Consider the following 22582-nt stretch of genomic DNA (forward strand, 5'->3'; position numbering starts at 1 on the left):
TTTTGTTCGTTATGTGTATCTTGCATTCCTGAGGATTTATGATGTGCATCGTGTATGTTAGCAGCCATTTTAAAGCTCAGGAATGCAAGCTACACATAACGAACAAAATGTATAAAGAACAACGTCTTGGAACAGAACTCATTCGTAAACCGAGAGTTGCCTGCAATCAAAAATCTATGAAGAATGGAATCAGAGACTTTAGATTGCCATATGGGTGGGGAGACAAGAAAACTTCTCTTCTCCATGAGAAAACCATGTACTAAACATCGAATGGTTTCTAGCTTAGTTTCTAAACTAATACTGCATCTTTTATTACTACCACTGTCAGCACCAGCACTACTATTTCACTTTGGACCCATGATTGCTTAAATTTTTAAAAATATATTTTTAAATCACCAAATGCAGAACTACAATTAACTGTGTCTATAAAACAACTGACCACGTTTGTTGTGCGACGTGAAAGATCCGTCTGGCACATATTTTGCTGTGTTTGGAGTGCTGCTATTATCCATTTCAGATATTTTTGCGACTTGAAGAGAAAGGGATGGGGAAGCTTCCCTTTCCTAGACCCTAAGTGAATCAACGGTTGACCGTCTAAGATAACCTAGGCAAACCATGTAATAGCTGTTGTATAGATCGAAGCAGTGTGACATTAGGGGCAAATTACTGCTATGGATAAAAGGATGGTTGAGTTGGAGAAGACAAAGTGTAGTTATCAATAAGCACTGCTCTTTATGGACTAATGTTATTATTATTATGCCATATGGTGCAAGGAAGCCTGAGGCTTATGCCGCACCAGCCAAAAAAAAAAATTCTGAACTACCCCGGGAGGGAGGGAGGGAGGGAGGGGGAGAGAGAGAGAGAGAGAGAGAGAGAGAGAGAGAGAGAGAGAGAGAGAGAGAGAGAGAGAGAGAGAAGGGAATCGCCAAAGAAGGGAAGAATGATGATACCTAGCACTCAGGACCCTGGGTGTGCCAAGCCCATACTTACCAGATGTGAGCCCCTGGAGTTAATTATTAGTGTGGTGCCCTGAGGGTTCAGTACTGTGCCCATCATTGTTTTTTTATATTTGTTAATGATGTTGATGAAGGCCTACCAGGCTCAGTATCTAAGTTTTCCGATGATACAAAGGTTGTTAGGGTGTTTAAAGACAGTAATCAGGGAATGCTACTGCAACAAGATCTAGAAAAATTAGGCAGATGCACCGAGAAGTAACAATTGGAGTTTAACATTGATAAATGTGCAGTTTGCACATGGATAGAGTAATCCCAGGTAACATACCAACTATATGGGATCATTTTCAGAATAGTAAAGAATGAAAATGACCTGGTGTAACTGTGCAGTCAGACATGAAGTTCTCTGATCAGTGCAAACAGGCTGGTAGAGCAACTTCCGATTTTGTCAATATTATACATGCATTTTGCCTGCAAAGATAAGGAGATGATTATTTTCTTGCATAATGATATATTCAATTACATATACATAAAATGATATGAGCATGAGTAACAAGCTAAAGTACTGTTAAAATAATAGTTCGAATTTGTAATAATACCACAGAAAGTCTTAGGCTGACTATGACAAATCACTGGTTGGGGGTGGGGGAAGAGAGAGAGAGAGAAAGAGAGAGAATAAGTGGAACAAGGATTTTTTCGTCTATGTAAATACAAAGAACAAAACTGAATCAGATTGGCTCTTACATAATAGATGTGGAAAATTCTGAAGTAACCCATGTAATGATGAATGGGTAATTTATATTGATCTTTCCTGATCAAACACCCTTCATAGTGAATAGAAGCTGAACGGTATAAGGTTAGCAATATTGAAATTAGAAAAAGATTATATATTAGGTTTGGTGGCACCAAAATAGGTTAATAATTATGAGTGTGTCATTAGACCCAACGTAGATTCCTTTGAATTGGAAATTAAAAAAAAAAAAAAAAAAAACTGTTTATATTGTGACACATTCACCTAAATCACAGGGAGTTCATAACTTACCATTCCAATAATACAGTAAAATCTCATTAATACAAATTCGGTTTATATGAAGCACATACCATTCCCCTGCGAAAGGATAGGTTTTATATGTAAATATATTTGTTTATTACAAAATTTGGTTAATATGTATTACAAACTTCTTTTTCACCCCATGAGAAATAAATATTGTCATTTTATATGTTTAATACAAATCTTGGCAGAGCGATCCAATTATTGCCCCCAGCCACCTGGCTCCCTTCTTCCCGAGTGCATGGCACTGACTTGTTAAAAATTAGTTTTGTGTAAACAAAAGCAGTCTTTACATGCACTTCCTCGCTTTCCATGGGAATAAGGTCAGTTGCAATTGTTACCCCAGTTCAAAGAGTCTTTTGCTATCATATACAGCAATCTATTTATTATTATTATTAGCTGTATGGTGCAAGGAAGCCTGTGGCTTATGCTGCACCAGCCAAAAAAAAATATATTTTTTCTGAATTACCCCGAGAGAGAGAGTAAAAGGAAATCACCAAGAAAGAGAAGAATGATGATATCCAGCTCAGGACCCTAGGTGTGCCAAGCCCATACTCACCAGATATGAGCCCCTTTTTTGTGCCATTTTATCTGAGCTGATGTCTTTTTTGGAACTTGTCTTTAAATTAATTTAAAATTTGTTTATATTAAATCTTATCTAGCAGTGTTATGGCGACAAAATGTAGATGGACAGAATTAAGCCTGGAAATTAAACTAAAAATTATACAAGAGGCTGTTGGATGGAAAGAAGCAAAACGGACGTTGCAAAGGAATACAACATCCCTTTACCTACTTTATCTACAATACTGAAAAACTGAAAAAGACTTGAAGAAGTGCGTGACACTGGAGCAACGATGAAAAACAGGAAACAAATTCAGGGTGAAAAACACAAGGAGCTTGAAACAAAACTTTTCGAGTGGTACCAACAAATGCATGCATCTAATTTGCCAAAATCAGGTCCAATTTTGCAAGAAAAGGCAAATTATCTAGCTCAGCAACATGTGATTAGCGACTTCAAATGCAGCAGTGGCTGGCTCCAAAAATTTAATTTAAAGACAGGAATAACTTGGTTTCACGAAATGTTTGCTTTGAGTCTGGATTAGTTGACAAAGAAAAGACTACAGACTGGTTGTATTCTGTATGGTCCATCCATGAAAAATGAGGCAAAGGATATTTTTAATCTTGATGAGACAGGTTTATTTTATAATTTGCTGCCAAACAAAACATTTGCTGTTCGAGGAGAGTCTTGTCATGGTGGAAAATTAAGTAAACAAAGACTCGCTGTTCTGTTATGCTCCAATTCAGATGACAAGTACAAAACTACGCCCACTTGTGATTGGTAAGTTTTCCAAGTCAAGATGTTTTAAAGCAGTTAACCAACTTCCCTGTGATTATGAGGCCAATAGAAGTGCTTGGCTTAGAGTCAAAATTTTTCAGTCTTGGCTATCAAAATTGGACAGAAGAATGGCTTCAGAAAAAAGGAACATTTTGGTGATTCTAGACTATTGTACAGCACATTCTGCCGAGACACTTAAGTTGACAAATATACGGCTGTTGTTTTTACCCCCCCAATACCACCAATTTAATGCAACCACTGGATCAAGGCATTATTTATAACCTCAAGAGAGCATATAGATCCCACATGATAAAGTACTTGATCCGCAACATAGGAAGGAACAATTTGCAGACAAATTGGAATGTATTGGATGCTATCCATAATCTTATTATTGCTTGGGAAAGTATTACATCAAGTGTAATAATCAACTGCTTCAGAAAGAGTGGCTTTGGAGAGAATCTTTAAAAATATGTTATCATCATCGAAAAACATGGTCCAGCAGACAAATGTGATAGCAACAGTGAGGAATTTGAAGGAGCATATGGATTTTGTTGGCAAATTTGAAGAGTTTGTGAAGTTGCAACAACGCCAATACCAGACGAGCTGCTGGGTACCAAACAAAACTGTTTTTGTTACCAGCGACAGCGAAAATTAAGAAGTGCGCACACTGCCATCTAAAAAAGATGCTAAAAATGCCTTGAACATAATAGAGAATGTGTTGGCCTGCAGTAATGTTGATAAAGAAACAACTATTGCATGTGATAATGTCTATGCTGTAGTTAAAAATGCATATAGGACAAAAACTGTGCAAGCAACATTGGATTCTTTCTTTAAATTAGATTAATTTATTAAAAAGTTAATGGTTTGTATGTCTCCTTTTATATTAAGATTGTAATTCTTTTTACTGTGATACTAAAATATTGTATATATCAAAATATATATACTGTACAATATTTTCATTTCTGTTAATATTGCTTTTCTCTTAGTTTATCTTGCAAATAAAATAAAATCTTTAAAAATATGTTATTTATCCTATTACTGTATTGTTAGACAAGGCTTTTGTTTTTATTTTATTAATTTATTTTTTATATTATTATTATTATTCTTATATATACAGTATGTACCAAAAAAAAAAAGAAACTGTAAAATTTTGACACTTTTGGGGGGGTTAATGAGATTCCACTGTAATATAATCAATACCATATTTATCAATTACCTGGAATCGAACAACCGTTATCTCAAACATGGCACGCTCGTGTTAACAACTTGTCTACATCAAGCCTGAGTACCGATGTGTTGCCAGTATATAAGGGCAGTTCCAAGAGCAAAGCAGGTAACTACAGACCGGTCAACCTAGCTTCAGATTAGGCTGGCGTTAAAAGTTGGAGTCCCTGAAGGACTCCAATTTTGACAATGATCCAGAGTATGATGTCAGTTTTTCGACATTGTCAAGATTGGGCGAATGGTTAATGACCAGTGTTAATCAGGGATCCTCAGAATGATATGGATAGGATCTTCAAAAAAGTGGCAGCTGTGTTTTAATGGATAATGCAAAATCTTCAGCTTTGGTAAAGCTAATCTAAAATAATATAGGAAGAAAAGATTTTGGGGTTAATTATACAGGTAGGTATGAAGTTTTACATGTGGCAAGAAGGGCCTATGTCCTATTTGTGATTTCTATTTAGAGATAAGGAGGTGATAATTCAACCATATAAGGCAAATATGAAACCACATTTGGAATACCTTGTCCAAAAACATTGATTCTTGGAAACTCTAAAGATCAGCAACATGCCTGGTGACAAAAGGATGGTTATATATGGAAAGAATTAAAATATGCAGATTCCAAAGTTTGGTCACAGGGCATCTAAGATGGGATCTGATGAGGTCTGTGTAGATCCGCAAAGGAATAATAAAATGAACGAAGGTGAAATTTTCACAGTTATAAAGGATTCAAGGCATTCACAGTTATAAAGGATTCAAGACATACAGCGGTCTTGAGGGTTTCCCTATAACCGCAGTTATAAGGGATACTAAAACTAGGAGTCATAAATTCAAACTAAAGGAGAACTAAAAGTGTCCATACTGCTGGGTCATAGAAAGTTTCCTTTAAGCCAGCAAGTTAATTGCTGGGATAATGCAGTTGGGGGAAATTCAAACATCTGCTGAATCAGTTATGTGAATAATAAAAAGAGGATTTTTTTTTTTTTTTTTTTGTTATGGTCATACAACAAAAGCTTTGGATTTTCTTAATATTAACACATTCACTGTCACCTAAATGTGTTACAGTACTTTGAATGAGAGAACTTGTTTTAGTGCTGTAATTTTTTGAATGTTAAAAAATAACAATGCTCCAACATCCCTGGCATTCTGAAAATTTGTATATAGTTAAATATTTAGAATTCATTTGGCATGTAAAATCAAACACAACTTTTTGCTGGACTATAAATCCGAACAAATCCTAAAATTTTATAAAAAATTTATTTGATAGTATGAATCAGAGCTGTAATACTCAATATGTTCTACGTTGATAATAATATTAGTAAATTAATAAGAGGAGTTTACCTCAATATAGTACGTGGAACACTTCCGTATGATACCCTCCAGAAATTAAAACGGAAAAAACGAAAAAATCGACAACTTACCGGTACATTAAAGTAAAATATAAATAATTAAATAATCAATTTAACACAATTCAAAATCAATTCAAAACAATTAAAATTCAAATTAACGCAATTAAAAGAATCTAACGAAAATATTCAAAACGATTTTCCTTCCTGAAGCTGACAATGCTTTTCGACCGACTGTCGTGATCACAGGAATGAAAATTCAATTTTGTTTCAATTTTCATTCCTGTGATCACGACAGTCGGTCGAATAGCATTGTCAGCTTCAGGAAGGAAAATCGTTTTGAATATTTTCGTTAGATTCTTTTAATTGCGTTAATTTGAATTTTAATTGTTTTGAATTGATTTTGAATTGTGTTAAATTGATTATTTAATTATTTACATTTTACTTTAATGTACCGGTAAGTTGTCGATTTTTTCGTTTTTTCCGTTTTAATTTCTGGAGGGTATCATACGGAAGTGTTCCACATACTATATTGAGGTAAACTCCTCTTATTAATTTACTAATAAAAAATTTATTCATGTACATAAACTAATATTAACGCAAGCAGAAAACAAAACTGTATGCCAAGTCTATAAACACAATCCAAGCATTACTGCAAAATATTCATTTATTGTGCCAGTACTTAGTAGTTAATTTCATGTGCCTTTACATTTATGCCATAGTGGGTGCATTTTGTACTCAGCTATGAATGTATAGTGAAGTGTTATAGTTTCGGTGAACTCTGTACCAACTATTTTCAATACTACTTTTTTAATTATTTTGGCATTTAAAATATTTTAACCTTATGTAATTTAGCTCCTGAGTTAATGTCCACTGAAGAAGATCCACTGATGTGTAGTAATCATCTTCTGTAATGCAAGAAAGTGTTATTTTATATTTATTATTTTCATTCTTATACATTTCTTAGATAATCATAAATAGATGATTGTGTAGCAGAGAAAACACTATAATTAAACTTCAAGATTTTTAAATCAATTTATGCCATTTATTAAGCTGAATATCTCATTTGTGAATGAAAATATTTAACTTTCTTGTAGGTATGTCAGCAGAAAGAACAATCCTTATCCAGCAGAATGGCATCATTGTTTTACCTAAGTGAAAGTGTTGGTACAACGCTTAGGCATCAGGCACTAGTATGTTTTTCCAAAAGGATAAAGTAAGAAAAAGATTTTTAAAAAAAAAATAAAAAAATTATGTATATTATCACAAGCCTTAAATTAAGATAATGCTCGTTTTGTCTGACAAATTACCTTATCAAAATCATTACGATATTTGTTGATAGCGAAAAAAGTTCCGTAATTTTTTGTTATAGTGTTATAATTTGAATGGTAATATGTAAATTGTATATACATTGAATGTCCCAGAAAGATGTCCACACATATTAGGAAATAAAATTAATTGCAAACCTCAGAAACTATTATTATTTGTGTACAGAAGAAAGAGTTTGTAACACATAGTGAACTAGCACGTATGTTCAAATTGTACACAATTTGCTTCTAGGCACCATTCTTGGTGATGAACAGCTGAATGACATGTTCTTCAGTATAACTGCTGGGTTAGCTTCACATACTTGTTTCATCCCCATCTTTTAATTGTTGAAGTGTGGCTAGTTTTTTTATTGTATACTATATTCTTTAGGTAAATTCACAATTAAAAGTTGAGTGTATGCTTCCTAGATATACAAATCAGAGATATATATATATATATATATATATATATTGTTTGAATTGATTATATATATATATATATATAATCAATTCACCACTCTGAATTGATTTTCAAGGTAGGCCATGATATCATATTGATAAAGTGGGAGTCATCATCATTCAGCCATTTTCAACTCCTGCAGGATTGAAGGCCTTTCCAGCAACTTTCCAGTTCCTTCTGTTTTGTGCAATGGCCATCCATTTTTTTACCCACAAACTCTTGAATTTCATCTGTCCATCTCCGTTGTTGTCTTCCAGGTTTTCTTCTAGCTCCTCTTGCGTACAATTCTGTTATTCTCTTAGTCCATCTGTCATCATGTCTTCGAGCTATGTGTCCTGCCCAAGACCATTTTAGTTTTGATAAGAATGTCCTTTACTTGAGTTTGCTGCCTAATCCATGTTTCTCTTCTTATCTAATAGTCTGATTCCCAATATAATTAGTTCCATTCTTTGCTGTGTAGTTCTCAGCTTTTCTTCCATTCTTTTGATGAGTGCCCAAGTTTCACTTCCATAAGTCATGGTGGGTAGTATACATTGGTTCATTATTTTACATTTCAGACAAATTGGGTTATTGCTCCTCAGTATGTGACTATATTTCCTGAATGCTATTCATCCAAAATTTATTCTTCTTTTAACTTCCAGCCATTTATGATTATTACAGCTAATGACTTGTCCAAGGTAAGTATACGACTCCACCTTTTCAATTACTGTCCCTTCAATCATTATATCCCTTTCTGTGGCATACTTGTTCATCATTACTTTTGTTTTAGCTATCTTTAGTCCAAAATCCTTACTAACTCTCTATAACTGATTAAGATTTTCCTCTAATTCTTTGGGATCGTGGCTTATGACCACAATGTCATCTGCAAATCGTAAATGGTTTAGGTACTCTCCATTCACATTGACTCCTTTCTGCAACCAGTCTAATCTTCTGAACGCTTCCTCAAGGGGAGTAGTAAACAACTTCGGAGATATTGTGTCTCCTTATCGAACTCCTTTCTCAATTTTAAATTTGCTACTGTCTTTGTCTAGTCTGATAAAGGAGGTAGCATTCTCATATATTTTCTTCAAAATCATAAGCCGACCGGGCTAGCCGAGTGGGTAAAGTACCTGCCCGGCAACCCAAAGGTCGCGGGTTCGATTCCCGCCTCGGGCTTGGATCAAAGTACTGCAAAAACTTTGGGAGGTGCAATATGGCCACAGAAGCCGATGCGCCAACAACTACCAAATCAAAAAAAAAAAAAAAAAAAAATCAAAATCATAATATATTGGGTATCTATGCCTTGTCTTTCCAGTGCCCGAAACATTGCCTTATGCTGTATGGAGTCAAATGCCTTTTCATAATCCACAAATACCAGACATAATGGTGTTTTATATTCATTTGCTTTCTCCATTAGCTGTGATATTACGTTAAGGTGATCCATAGTTGAGAATCCTGTCCTCAACTATGGATCACCTTAACGTAAGAGAATCAACCGAAAGAGCAAGCCAGCTTGCTCTTTCGGCTGATTTTCATCAAGTATTCTTTCTAATCTGTTACTAATGACCCTTGTGAACAACTTGTAGATGTGGGATAACAAGCTAATCGGTCTATAATTTCCAATTTCTGATTTATCTCCTTTCTTATGCAGCAAAACTATGATTGGATTATTCCATTCCTTGGGCATCATGCCTTTTCTAATGCATTTTGTGAAGAGTCTTGCCAGTTTTTGTTTCATGTCACTTCCAATTTTAACAACCCTACAGTAACTTCATCTTCCCCCAGGGCTTTCTGATTCTTCATTTTCTTCAACGCATGTTCTATCTCTTCAGGAAGGACATCGGGTATATCGTATGTGTTAATAATTTGTGATCCATCTTCCCCACTGCTAGCATCATTTCCTCGCTCCTTGTATAATTCTCTATAGTAGTCTTCTGCTATTTGAATTATGCCTTCTCTGCTATTTATAAGTACACCATCGCTATTTTTCAGTATCATTTGTCTTTCCGTATTACTGCACATGGCTGCTGATTTAAATCTTGCTTTCCCTTAATGTTTGTTCTATTGTTTTTGTGTTAAATGGTAGTAGTGGCATGTGATGCAAGAAAGAAAGTGTATGAGCTTATGCAGCATCAGCAAAAAAAAAACACCCCATTATCTCCAAATGCCTGTCCAGTTCCTCCTTAAATTTATTTAATCTATCAACTTCCACAACGACAGATGGAAGTTTATTCCAGCAATTAACCACTCGCTGGCTAAAGGCAAATTTCCGCACATCTATTCTACATCTGTGTTTTCTTAATTTGAATTTATGTCCCCTTAGGTTCGTAATATGAACAATGGAAGGATCCCATCAGAATTCAGCGTGCTCAACCCATTCAAGGCCTTATACACCTCAATCAGATCACCGTGCAGGTGTTTGGTCTCCAGCCACTGCAATTTGCAGAACTTAAGCCTCTCTTGGTAAGAGGATCTCTTCATTCCCCTCACCAATCTTGTTGCCCTTCCCTGTACACACTCAAGTAAATCTACATCCTTCCTAAAATGAGGCCTCCAGACCTGTACGCAGTACTCAAGGTGTGACCTGACCATTGCCTTATACAGAGGGACAATCACCTCCTTTTCCCTGCTAGCAAAATTCCTATATATCAGTGACCTGCCCTGGCAGCCTGTATGCATTGCTCAGAAAACTTCATATTTGACTGCACAATTACTCCCAGGTCTTTTTCATTTTCTACCATTTTAAGTGTAGTACCACACAGTTGCTACGTTTCTTTGGGGTTACTTCTACCCATATTCAGTACTTTGCATTTGTCAAGGTTAAACTTCAGTTGTCACTTCTTAGCCCATCTGCCCAAATTATCTAGATCCTGTTGCAATAGCACACTGCCATTACTGTCATTAACAACCCTGCCAACCTTTGTATCATCTGGGAACTTCGACACTAAGCCTGATATACCTTCATCAATATCATTGATAAATACACAAAACAACAGAGAACCCAACACCGAACCCTGTGGGACTCCACTAATAACATTAGTCCACGAAGAGCAGCGCCCATTAATTACCACCCTCTGTCTTCTCCCACTCAACCATCCTTTTATCCATTGTAGCAACTTAGCCTTAATACCATTCTGCTCCAATTTGTACAATAGTCTTCCATGCGCAACAGTGTCAAAAGCTTTTCTGAAATACAAATATATAATATCAAAATTATTTTTTGCATCCAGTTCCTTTGTAATCACATCATAATATCCTATCAAATTTGTCGGACAAGACTTTCCCTTAACAAACCCATGTTGTGTCTGAATTATTGCTGCAGTCTTGTCTAGATGATCCTGCAATGCATCTTTAACCAGCGACTCCATTATTTTACCCGGAACAGAAGTTAAACTAACTGGTCTGTAATTACTTGTGTCACATTTCGATCCCCCTTTGTGAATTGGGGATACATTTGCACATCTCCAGTCTGTGGGGACCTCCCCTGAGTCCAAGGATGCTCTCATAATTATGGCTGAGTTTGCTTAGTTGCTTTGCTACCTCCTTTAAGATAACTGGATAGATCCCATCAACCCCAGGTGCCTTTCTTATGTTTAACTTCAACAATTTCTCCTCCACTTTGCTCTCAGTTATTAGAAAATCATTAAGTACCCTGCTACAATTTGATAACCTTCTGCCATTTTCAAACCTTAATAGACTCCTCGTGTGAATGAAGATGCAAAATACTCATTCAGTTTGTTTGCTATCTGAGCAGGATCATCAGCAGTCGAACCATCGATATCAAGTGGACCAATCAGATCCATCCCCTTCCTTTTAGCGTTTTTATAAGTAAAGAAATCCTTGCTGTTTTTCTTAGCATCTTTTGCCAAAGATTTCTCCTAATCTGCCTTTGCCTGCCTAACCTCCTTTGTGACCTGATTACAGATTAGCTTATATCTGCCATAGGCTTCTGGGTCGCTTGATAATTTATATGCATCCCATGCATTTTTCTTCTCTTTCACAAGTCTCATTAGTTCATTTGATAACCATTTAGGCCTAAACCTTGAACAGTATTTCTTAATAGGTATGAAACTTTTAGTAGCTTCCAAGATTAATTCCTTGAATGCTTCCCACTTAGAATTTGCTGTTGGTAACATCATCAGTTGATCCCACGGTACAGAATTTAAAAACTGTCTTCTGAGACCACTGTTTTTGCTTCCCTTCACGGAAGCAAAAACCCTTTCTTTTACCCGTAATTATATCTTTAAGTAAATCCAACATCAGTACTCTGTGATCACTGCCACCCAATGGTTCCTTTATCTGGAAATTCTTAATACACGAATGATCACTGCTGATAACCAGATCAAGAGTATTACCCTCTCTGGTTGCCTCTCGAGCATGCTGCTGCAGAAAACAATCATCCAATAAATCCACAAAAGTCTTACTAGTGTGTGAGTGACCAACCCACCAGTTCCAGTCAATATCTGGGAGGTTAAAATCCCCTATTATAAGACATTCTGATTTACTAGCCCACTCTATTTCTCTGTACAATTGTTCGTTGTACTCATTCGAGTCATTAGGCCTATAACACACTCCTACTCTTATTTTTGCTTTCACAGTGCTTATGTCACACCAAACTGATTCAACAGTGCACTGTTCATATATATCAACTGGATGCACTTCTTTTGATTTTATGTTTTTCTTAATTAACAGCATAACACCTCCTCCCTTCCTATCCTGTCTATCCTTTCTGTACAAATTGTGCTCCCCAAATTCCAGTTCTGCATTCCTTATATCTGTGTGGCACCACGTCTCTGCTATCCCAACAATATCCGCCTTTGATGTCTTGACCAACACTTCAAATTCATCAAATTTATTATTATTGGTGCCTCCGTAGCCATGTGGGAAGGAGCAGCAGTGCGTAGCACACGCTTCTTGATTAGACCGGGGTTCGAGCCTGTCAACACCAAATACGGAGAATGCGGGAAAAGTCAGGGAATGACCACCGCATATTCCTGGAGCAATATGGCCTTAGTTGCTAATGCTCCTAAAAAAAAAAAAAAACCAAATAACTAACTAATAACCATCAAATTTATTTACTATACTTCTAGGATTGCAAGCATATACATGCACCTATTCCTATTCCTGGTTACCCTGACACATCCCATATACCCACCTGTTTCACGTTGACTGCCATCAGTCCCTGAAACCCCCAGCACCCCTTGCTCCAGGTCGCTACTTATTCTAATAAAAGTTGTGCAAGAATCACCTTCACCTCTGCCTGCGGCTACTTTTAACCTTTTAGTCTGTGAATCCCCCCCAAGCTGGCAGTTTTCCGACCCACCTAACACTGCCTCGATAGCATCAGCAAATATTCTTGCACCCTTTCTATTTAAGTGTATCCCATCCCTGTAGAAGCAGTCTCTCCTGTTAACAAGCACAGACCACGCTGAAAAAAATTCTATCCTTTGAGCCTTGCACATTCTCTCCAGGGCCGAATTGATTGACAAGGCTGTCATCATGTACTCCCTCCTATCGTGTCTGGGCAGAATTGCAGACACTTTCAAATTTAACCCTTACTCGCGACTTTTTTGCAACATTGACCTGTACTTGTTAAGTAAATCTGCAGATCTCCTACTCTTAATGTCGTTGGTGCCAACGTGTACAACAATATCAGCCTTTGTGCCCTTAAAAGATAACGACTTTACAAAAGTCATTTTCTTTTAAGTCATCAACGTCATCAACTTTTGCCCCTGGCAGACACACCCTGGTCCTGTTTCATCTATCCTTTTTACACAATATATTCCCCATCACCAACAATAACTAGTTCCTTTGGGACCAGCGCATTCTGCCTTGGAGATTGCCGCTGTGTTGCCTGATGCCCAGGAGTGAGCTCTGGCATTGAGTTGGGCAGCTGAGAGCTTGACGGGCCCCTCATATTAATTTCTTCAAGGTCATCTACCCTATACCTCAAGCTCTCATAGACGCCCAGTAGAACGCTGAGTTGATGCATAATTTCTAGACACTCTCTGCACCTGGCTCACACAGACATCCTCCTTGGCTAGATCATGTTCTGTTCCAGAGAGTTTGGCAAACATTTCGCATGTTGCACATTTTTTTAGGCTGTGATGCGTTGGAGAATTGCCCCCCCCTCAGTTCTCCCCCGAGTCACAGCAAATCTTCTTGTCCTCTCTGAGTCTCTTTCTAATGGCTTTGCATAACTCAGTATACTCAATTTTCTCCTTGTCAGTGTTTATCTTGCTCTTCATGTGTCGTCTTCAGTTCATCGTGACAAGTATTTCTTGACTAATTTTTTTTTTCTTTGAATTTCTTTTTATCTATAGGTTTCTTGGGCTTTATCACTTTTAGAAAGTTGTAATATTCCTCGTCGATATCTTGGTCCTGAACAGTCTGCAGAAGCTCAAACTTGTTCTTAAGTTCCAGTACATACTCCTTTTTCTCCTCTTCTGTTATCTCAAAGACCTTCGTATTATTTACTCGAGTCAGTTTTTTCCTTTCTTTTCTTGCATCTATATCAAGTGTGCATCCTACCATTCTGTGATCACTTCCAACATTTACCTAGTTAAGGACGGTAACATGATTCATGATATATCTTCTGTTTGTGAGGATGAAATCGATTTCATTAGTTGTTAATCCATTTGGGGTTTTCCATGCAGAGGTGTATTGCTAAAAAAATATTACCGGAATGCTCATTCTGCAGAAGACTATATAATAACACCACATTGATTGTAGGTAACTGAATCAGACTTCAGACTCACAGTTCATAGAACAATCAGTTCTAGCGTTCAGCTCATGGCGAATCAAAATGCACTGTTTGCACGCATCACAGTATATCTCATTCGTTGGATCTCTTTATCTAACACATTGTACTTTAGTAAGAAATGTTCAAGTTTTAAGTTTCTCTGCAAAATTTATATTTTTGTTTTTAAATAAATTTTTAAAGAAATCTATTAAAGATTACGATTAATATATATTTTTAGTAGCAATGAGTAAAATAGATATTTCTCCCTCCCCTTTGATTATGCCATTGTTTCATAATATAGGTGTATAAATTTAATGATTTTCTATTATGACATTTAGAAAAAAAGTATCGGAACAGCGTTCCGGTGCGTTCCTGCCTGAATACACCACTGCTTCCGTGTTCACTTTATGTTCACCCTTTTCTTGAAAAAAAAGTGTTCATTACTGACATACCTCGAGATTCTGCAAATTCCAGAAGTCTTTTATTTCTTTCACCAATTCCAAAATTTCCTATAGTTCCCCTTTCTGCACTGTTTTGTCTCTTTCCAACCTTAGCATTGAAGTCCCCCATAATGATAGTGTAGTGGGTTTTCTGCTCATCTAGAAGACTCAATTTCGGTGTACATTTCCTCTTCATCATTATGGCTTGATGTTGGTCCATAAATCATTATAACCTTTAGCTTGTACCTCTTGGTAATCCTGAGTAGTAGTCTTAACACCCTTGGTGATATACTTTTGAATTCCAAAATGTTCTTTTTTATAACTTTATGGACCAGAAAGCCAACTCCACCTTAGCTCCTTTCGCTGTTTCCATTGGTGTACAGCAGATTTCCACTTGATAAACTTATAAGTGATTCATTTCTTCTTTTTGTTTCAGCCAAACCGATGATATTCCAATTCACATTTTCTAATTCCTTTTCCAGCTCTAATATTCCTGTCTTCACCAATGAGCGATCTTACATTGTGACAGGCCAAGTTCAAATTCCGTGCATGGCAGCCTGATCGTACCCAGAGATTCTTAGCACCCTCTGCTTCTACTCTGATCCTCTCACTGCCGTAAGAGGGGGAGTGAAAGCCACTGGAGACTGAGGGCCATTTATTTCTTCTTGCTGTCATGTGCTGGAGGATTTGGTCTTTTCCTCTTCACGCTGACCAGGTGTCTTGAAGAGAACCACTCTACATGTTCGTTGCCAACTAAGTGACATAACAGAGCTTACCATCGAGAAGGTGTGCTTGAGTGGATTTTAGGGAGGTAGGCCAACTGGACTTCTCCTGAATTTTCTGAAATAGAAAGATATTGGATCCATCAGTGTTTGACTGAGTGTCTGATAACACAGAATGCCTGTTTTCCTCTAAGCCCCAGAGAGATAAAGATAAAGTGGGAGTACTTCATCCTATTGATAGTAAACCACTTCATTCCTATACAGCTCATAAATGGCACACACAATGGATACATTAATCATGTGGATCTACCTGTCACTGGTAACTGTCTCTTCATAAATACAGAGGCCAACGATTCTACTGGATGAGATACCACAAAAGACTATAAATCTTGGTAAATTCACTGCCTTCTCTATGTGAAAATTTGGATTATCAAAGGACAATATACACGATTATCACTTCACTGTACAATTAAGCTTGAATGTTGCATCATCCTACCAAAGAATCTCTCCCAAAAAATCTTGCATCCTTGTCCATCTTCACTGCAAACTGGAGGGTTTTCAAACTTTGCAATAACACAATCCCCTAAAATTATAAAGGAATTTGTGACTCCCCCACTATGAATTAAATTAATAATTTCATTTAGGTACAAGATGGACAAGAAAATATATATAAATCACTGGTGTTCAAAGAAAGTGCACATCACCTCTTAAAATTGTAATTGTCGTCCAAATAACATAAAGTATATGGCACCATTTCTTACAGATTGCATCAGATAAGATTCACATGCATAGGTGACAACGTAATATTGCATCAGCTGTTACTTTCAGCTATATAAGCACGCTCTGCAAGAGTTGCAGTCATTCCTTGCTTGTGTCAAGATGGCGAGTTACGTCCAGTTAACACCACGAAGAAAGAGTGTTATTTTTGCTTTATGTGAGGAAGGATGTTCTTCCCATCATATTGCTTATAGAGTGTCTTGTAATCAGTCGACAGTGAGTAGATTTCTTTCCAAACTCAAGAATACTGGTTCTGCTGATAGGAAAAAGGAACCAGATGCAAACGAGTGTCTACGCCAAAACAGGACCGTATTTTAAAGTGCTTATGCCTTAAAAATCCTAAAGCTTCTTCGTCTGAGCTGAAAAGAGAGTGGGAAGGATTTACAGGAGTGGTAGCAAGTGCAGTAACAGCTAGAAGACTGCCTCTTCAAAAATGGACTTGTAGCCTGTTGTCCTAAGAAGAAGCCCCTCCTCACACAAAAAAATGAAAAAGAGCCAATTCATTTGGTGTTAGGAGCATGTAAAATGGACCCCGAGCAGTGGAAGTCGTTATTTTCTCGGATGAGAAGAAATTCAACCTGCATGGCTCTGATGGGAGACAAACGGTCCGCCGTAGACATGGTGAAGAATAGCATCCAGGCTGTATGGTGTCTACAGTGAAATTCCCTTGTCATTGGGTGAAAAGTGTAAGTAGGCACTTCTGTAGTTACTTTATCTTCATTTCTGCATTAGGGGTTCGAGAGTAATGTGTTTGTTACAGGTGAAAAAATGGTCGGAAGAACGGTCCATTACAACTCTTAGCTGGCCAGGAAACAGCCCGGCTGGACCTGAATCCTATAAACTGTTGGCATTGTGTGGAATCTGCAGTTTCCAGAAAGAAACCAAAGACCCTTTGTGAACTTCAGGAAGCCATAATTCGTGTTTGGAACCATGAACTATCAGTTTATCTTCAGAAATTGATCTTGCCAATGCCTCGTCAGTGTGCTGCTGTCATCAGGGTCAGAGGCAGTTCAACTAAATATTAGTGTGCACCTGGTGAACTTTTCATTTTGTTTTCAATTTAAAATGATAAACTGAAGCAAACAGAGCTTTTGATCACATTTCAGCCATAATTGTCATGTTTACAAAAACTGTTGTATAATGGTTGCAAATGCTCATTTTGGAATATTTTGAGAGCACCTGTGAAATATTACTTAGCTTTGCCGTAACTATTAATAAATATGTTTTGTTTATATTTCTATTTGTGATGCTAGCCATTAATGAAACATACCATCGCAAAAAGGTTAGAAATATCAAATTCCTAGGTAATGCACTTTCTTTGAACACCAGTGTATACCATTTACTTTTAATCTATATATCAAATAGAATAATAATTAAACTTAACAACTGTTTGAAATAAAGCTATTTAATTAAAAAAATAAAAAAAAATTGCAACCCTCTCTAAATTGTTCATGATCCCACCGGGGGTTACATCCCACAGTTTGAAAAACCTTGCTTTAAACCATTCACAAAACTCGACTTGGTTATCAGGAACGTCTTCATTCATATCATTTAGCAGTCTTAGTATGTAAGATTTTCACATAGCTTTTCAAAAATGTGGTTAAAACTCTTTCTGATTCCAGTCTCTCAAGCAAGGTGCTTGTGAGATTAGTTTTACAGATTTCTATGGTGATCATGCAGAATCACTGTAATATCACATCAGAATTTTCCTCATCCGTTGATGAGCAGGGTGCCCAGATGTTTGCTTGCACATTACTGTATGTCTCAAATTTAACACAAATTCTTGAATTTGTTCTTTGTGATGGTAGTTTGGTGGAAAATTAAAGTTTCCAGTCTTTGAACCTTGCACTCACTCTTAGATTTCCAGTACCACTTTAAAATTGCTTTGAGTTGGTCAAGCATGAACTCTATAGCTGTCAAATTTATGCTTGGCATTGTGGGTATCATTTTGCTTTTGTTTTAATGACACCATCTTTTTTTCAGCAAAATGTACTGATTGAAGACAAAACATGATTAAATACAGGTGGTTCCCGACTTTACGAGTTAATTCATTCCTAGCGCTCACTCGTAAAGCAAAAACTCAAAGCGGGAATTTATTTCCCAAAAACGGGTTACGTTTTCAATAATGAAATTAGTTAGCTGATCAGTTTGCTTAAAAAATGATTGATTTATCCAAAGAAATAAAAACATAGCCTGTAAAATCAAGCAAATTATAATAATAAATAAATTATTTATGACTTACAAATGTTAAAGAATGTTTATTCTTCATCATCATTGACTAAATGCACACTCGTTGATCACTCATTGTTGTCTTGGCAGTTGGTGGTTTGTTGGAAGCCCAAGGAGTCATCTTCTTCAGAAATGCGTCAAGGTGTTTGTTTCCAAGATAGTCTTCTCTTTTCTTTATTAATTTCACGATAGCATGCATAAGCATTTTTTTGAATCTGCAGAAACTTTCCTAGTGCGCTACAAATTTAATCTTGCGACTCAAATCTCAATTCTTTTTTTTTTTTTTTTTTTTTGAAAAGTTTTGTCTAGTCCCTTGAGAGTGAAGGAACGAACAGAAGTTTCAGCTGTTAAATCTTCTTCTTCCTCAGCTTGTTCACATTTTGCTATTTCAAAGTGGTCTTCATTTGTGAGCTCTCCATTATGTGCTTGAAGCAAATCAGTGACATCAGATGTAGAAACACATCAAGCTGCAATTTGTGAGCAATAGCAACAAACACTTCTGTTTCACTTTGTACGATCTCTGCTGGTTCTTGAAATCCTTCAAAATTAAACCGTGTCCTCAGTTTATTCCCAAATAAACTGGGGACACGGTTTTCTTCCAAACACACTTCATGTTCTTCCCGGTAATTTTGTCCCAGGTTTGTTGTATTATTTTAATTGCATCTAAAATATGTAATTCTTTAAGAGTAGGACCTCCATCCTCATTTGTTGCATTAATTAGCATGTCTCCTTAACATAATGCGCTTTAAATATTGAAGTAACACTCTGGCCCATTGGCTGCAAAAGTGGTGTCGCATTTGGTGGCAAAAAAATTATTTTAACATTAGAGTGGTGATGGTGGCCAGGTGCATTATCTAAAATTCAGAATCGCCCAAAAAATTAATATTTTTATCTTCACAATACTGTTTCACTTCAGGCACAAAGTGATGCAAAAACCAATCTTGGAATAAAGGAATGAAGAGAAAATTCTGAAAATTTATTTAATTTTTTTATATGATTGAAGATTTAAGTGAAGGGAAAGCACATTTCACCATAATAATGTAAAAACCCACACAATTCCAGTTATTAGTATTTTCGCAAATGGAATAACATCAAGTTTACTACCCATTTATAATTGATTGCACTAACAGAAAAGCTCAAACTAGAAAGTGTAAATTGTTTTTATTGTTTTAAGGTTGTGACCTCCAGAAATGTGCTTCAGAAAAATATCACAAATTGATTATTATAACGGAACATATGATAATGATGAAAGTGTAGTGCATTTTAATGATTTGAATTGGTGACTAATACAATTTTCATTATAAAAATGACCTTTTAGTGAGATAAATAGTTTAGTTATATAGCGAAAAAATTTCAACTTCCGAGGTCTTGGAACGAATAACCAAAAAACAATGGGTTATTTGGTTCACATTACGATATTTTCACGATACGATAGTGTCTCTGAAATGGATTAATATTGGAAAGAGGGGGGGTCACTGTGTATTATGTCTGTTACAAGTGTGTATTCATGGACTGATTTGAATGTTTTGCAAGCTGAAGAATAGCTCGTAGGAAAAACTGTTCTCTCCACCTAAGATCAGCTAACTAGAGCCCCAACTGAAGAGGCCTTTAGAAATTCCTGTAATCATAAATAGAATTAAAAATACAGCAAGTCATGAAATTATACCACACTCATAGCTGTATTGTACAGCTATGAGTGTGGCTTGAAATGCAGTATTTATGAATGTTTTAACATTACTTTTTTGCAATTAATGTTCATATTTTCAATTTTGTTGATACTTGAAAGAAAAAAAAACTTGTAAACCCAGGAACTCGTAAAGCAGGAACTGCCTGTATTTATGATGAAAATATGTGTGTACATCTTTTTTGAGATGCCCTGTATATATACAGGCTGTGGAACTGCTATCTAGGGTTTTAATTTTGAATATCAGTTGAACAAATTGATATAACCTTGAAAAAACTCTATTAAACTATATAAATAGAGCAGTTTTAGTACTCACATAAAACTGTTTCCTTCAGATATCCCACAAATTCCAAATGGTCTTAAGGAAATCCTAGATGACTACATGAAAAAACTATTGCACAGTCTGAATTATGCAGTATGATACGGTTGTTGTTGTTGGGTTTTAGGTGCATCAGTGACTTAGACAATATTGTGTCACTGTGTATTATGTCTGTTACAAGTGTGTATTCATGGACTGATTTGAATGTTTTGCAAGCTGAAGAATAGCTTGTAGGAAAAACTGTTCTCTCCACCTAAGATCAGCTAACTAGAGCCCCAACTGAAGAGGCCTTTAGAAATTCCTGTTATCATCAATAGAATTAAAAATACAGACAAGTCATGAAATTATACCATCATGCAGGATGCATAGTTGCAACATTTGGAATCATGGGACTTTTTTTTTTTTATTATTATTATTTTTTTTTACATCATTCACGATAGGGAAGGCTGCTGTTACTTATTCTCAGTTTAAAGCCACCATAGCACTGTTTAATACCACCATACAGCAGTGTTTCAGGAATTTTTGCCCCCTGTTCAGATAGGTAGGCACTGTGACTGTAGGAGTAGACTACAATTCACTTTTAGGTTGTATAATTCTACACTCATTGTGCCTTCCTGCTCACCGCAGAGGGAACAAAAATTCCCAAAACAGTGCTGTCTGGGTTATGGTTCAAATTTTACTGCTTATTAAAATAAATATCTTTCAGCACTCATCAATGGAATATCACTGATATGTTAATGGGCATGAAAGGAGGGTACACAAAATATCGTTTCCTGTGCCCATGGGATGATTGTTATACTGCAGACCATTGCATCAGACATGACTGGCCTCAAAGAAGTGCATGTGGGCCAAAGAGTAGTGTGCAGTATGTTCAATTAATATATCCAATGAAGAGTTTTGTAAAAGCATTGGGAAAGGTGATTTCAAGGGAATTTTATTACTTAGTTTGTGCAGAATGAAGATGATTCGAAAAATGTCTTGGGGTATTAGAAATAAAAGCATGGCAGACACTCAGGCTTTGCTGGAACTTCAGGTCCCCCACATAAAAAGGAGTTGAAAAACTGCTTTGATGTATATAACAAAAAAAAAAAAAAAATGGGATGTTATATGATACCAAAACTTCATTTCGTGTAGTTTTAAGCTTCTTTTCTGAAAACCTTGAAATGGTGAGTGATGAGCATTTTGCTGTAACATGATTGATAAATTGCGGAAATCCTCACACAACAAGGTACTTATATAACAATGTTTTGCTCTAACACGGTTCGAGACAAAAATACTGTGTTATCTCTCATAACACAGTATTTTTGAGCTTTTGTGCTGGGAAAACCCTGCTATTATGTTAGATGTAATATTCAATGTTTCCATTCCTTTTTGTGAATCCCTGCTGTTGACTCGCTAGTTGTTATCGCCTTCATGGTATTTTTCTAAAGCACATTTCTGGAGGTCACTACAATAAAAATAAAAACAATTTGCACTTTCCGGCTTATTGGTCTTTTCTGTTAGTGTAATCAATTATAAACAGGTAGTAAACTTGATCTTTTTGCATTTGCTATTGTACCGATAGTTGGAATTTTGTGGGTTTTCATGTTATTATGGTGAAATGTGTTTCCCCTTCCATGAAATATTCAGTCATATAAAAAACATACATAAATGCTCGGAAACTCGTTACTTCGTATCTCACTTGCATGTATTGTGTTTGTTGCAACTTGTGCGTGTCGTGTTCTTTAATTAAATGAACGTACATTATCTGACATTTAAGTAAGACTAAATGCAACTAGGCATAATATTTAAGAGTTATAATTATCTATATAATATCGGTGTAAAAGCACCATAGACAACTCTTAAAGGAAAAAACCACGATAGTAGTGTAAAGGGCATTGTTTCAACTGTTGTATCTCATATTGTGCTCATCTTTCATGAGTTACCATGTTTTGCACTACCAGGTAGTGCAAAATTGATTTATATCTTCAGCTTCAAGTTCGCCAGGTATGTAGTGACTCAGGTTCTTGTTTATAA

The sequence above is a fragment of the Mastigoproctus giganteus genome, unplaced genomic scaffold (assembly GCF_048544385.1).
Source record: "Mastigoproctus giganteus isolate SK-2022 unplaced genomic scaffold, ASM4854438v1 scaffold_15, whole genome shotgun sequence".
In the NCBI taxonomy this organism is placed as follows: domain Eukaryota; kingdom Metazoa; phylum Arthropoda; class Arachnida; order Uropygi; family Thelyphonidae; genus Mastigoproctus; species Mastigoproctus giganteus.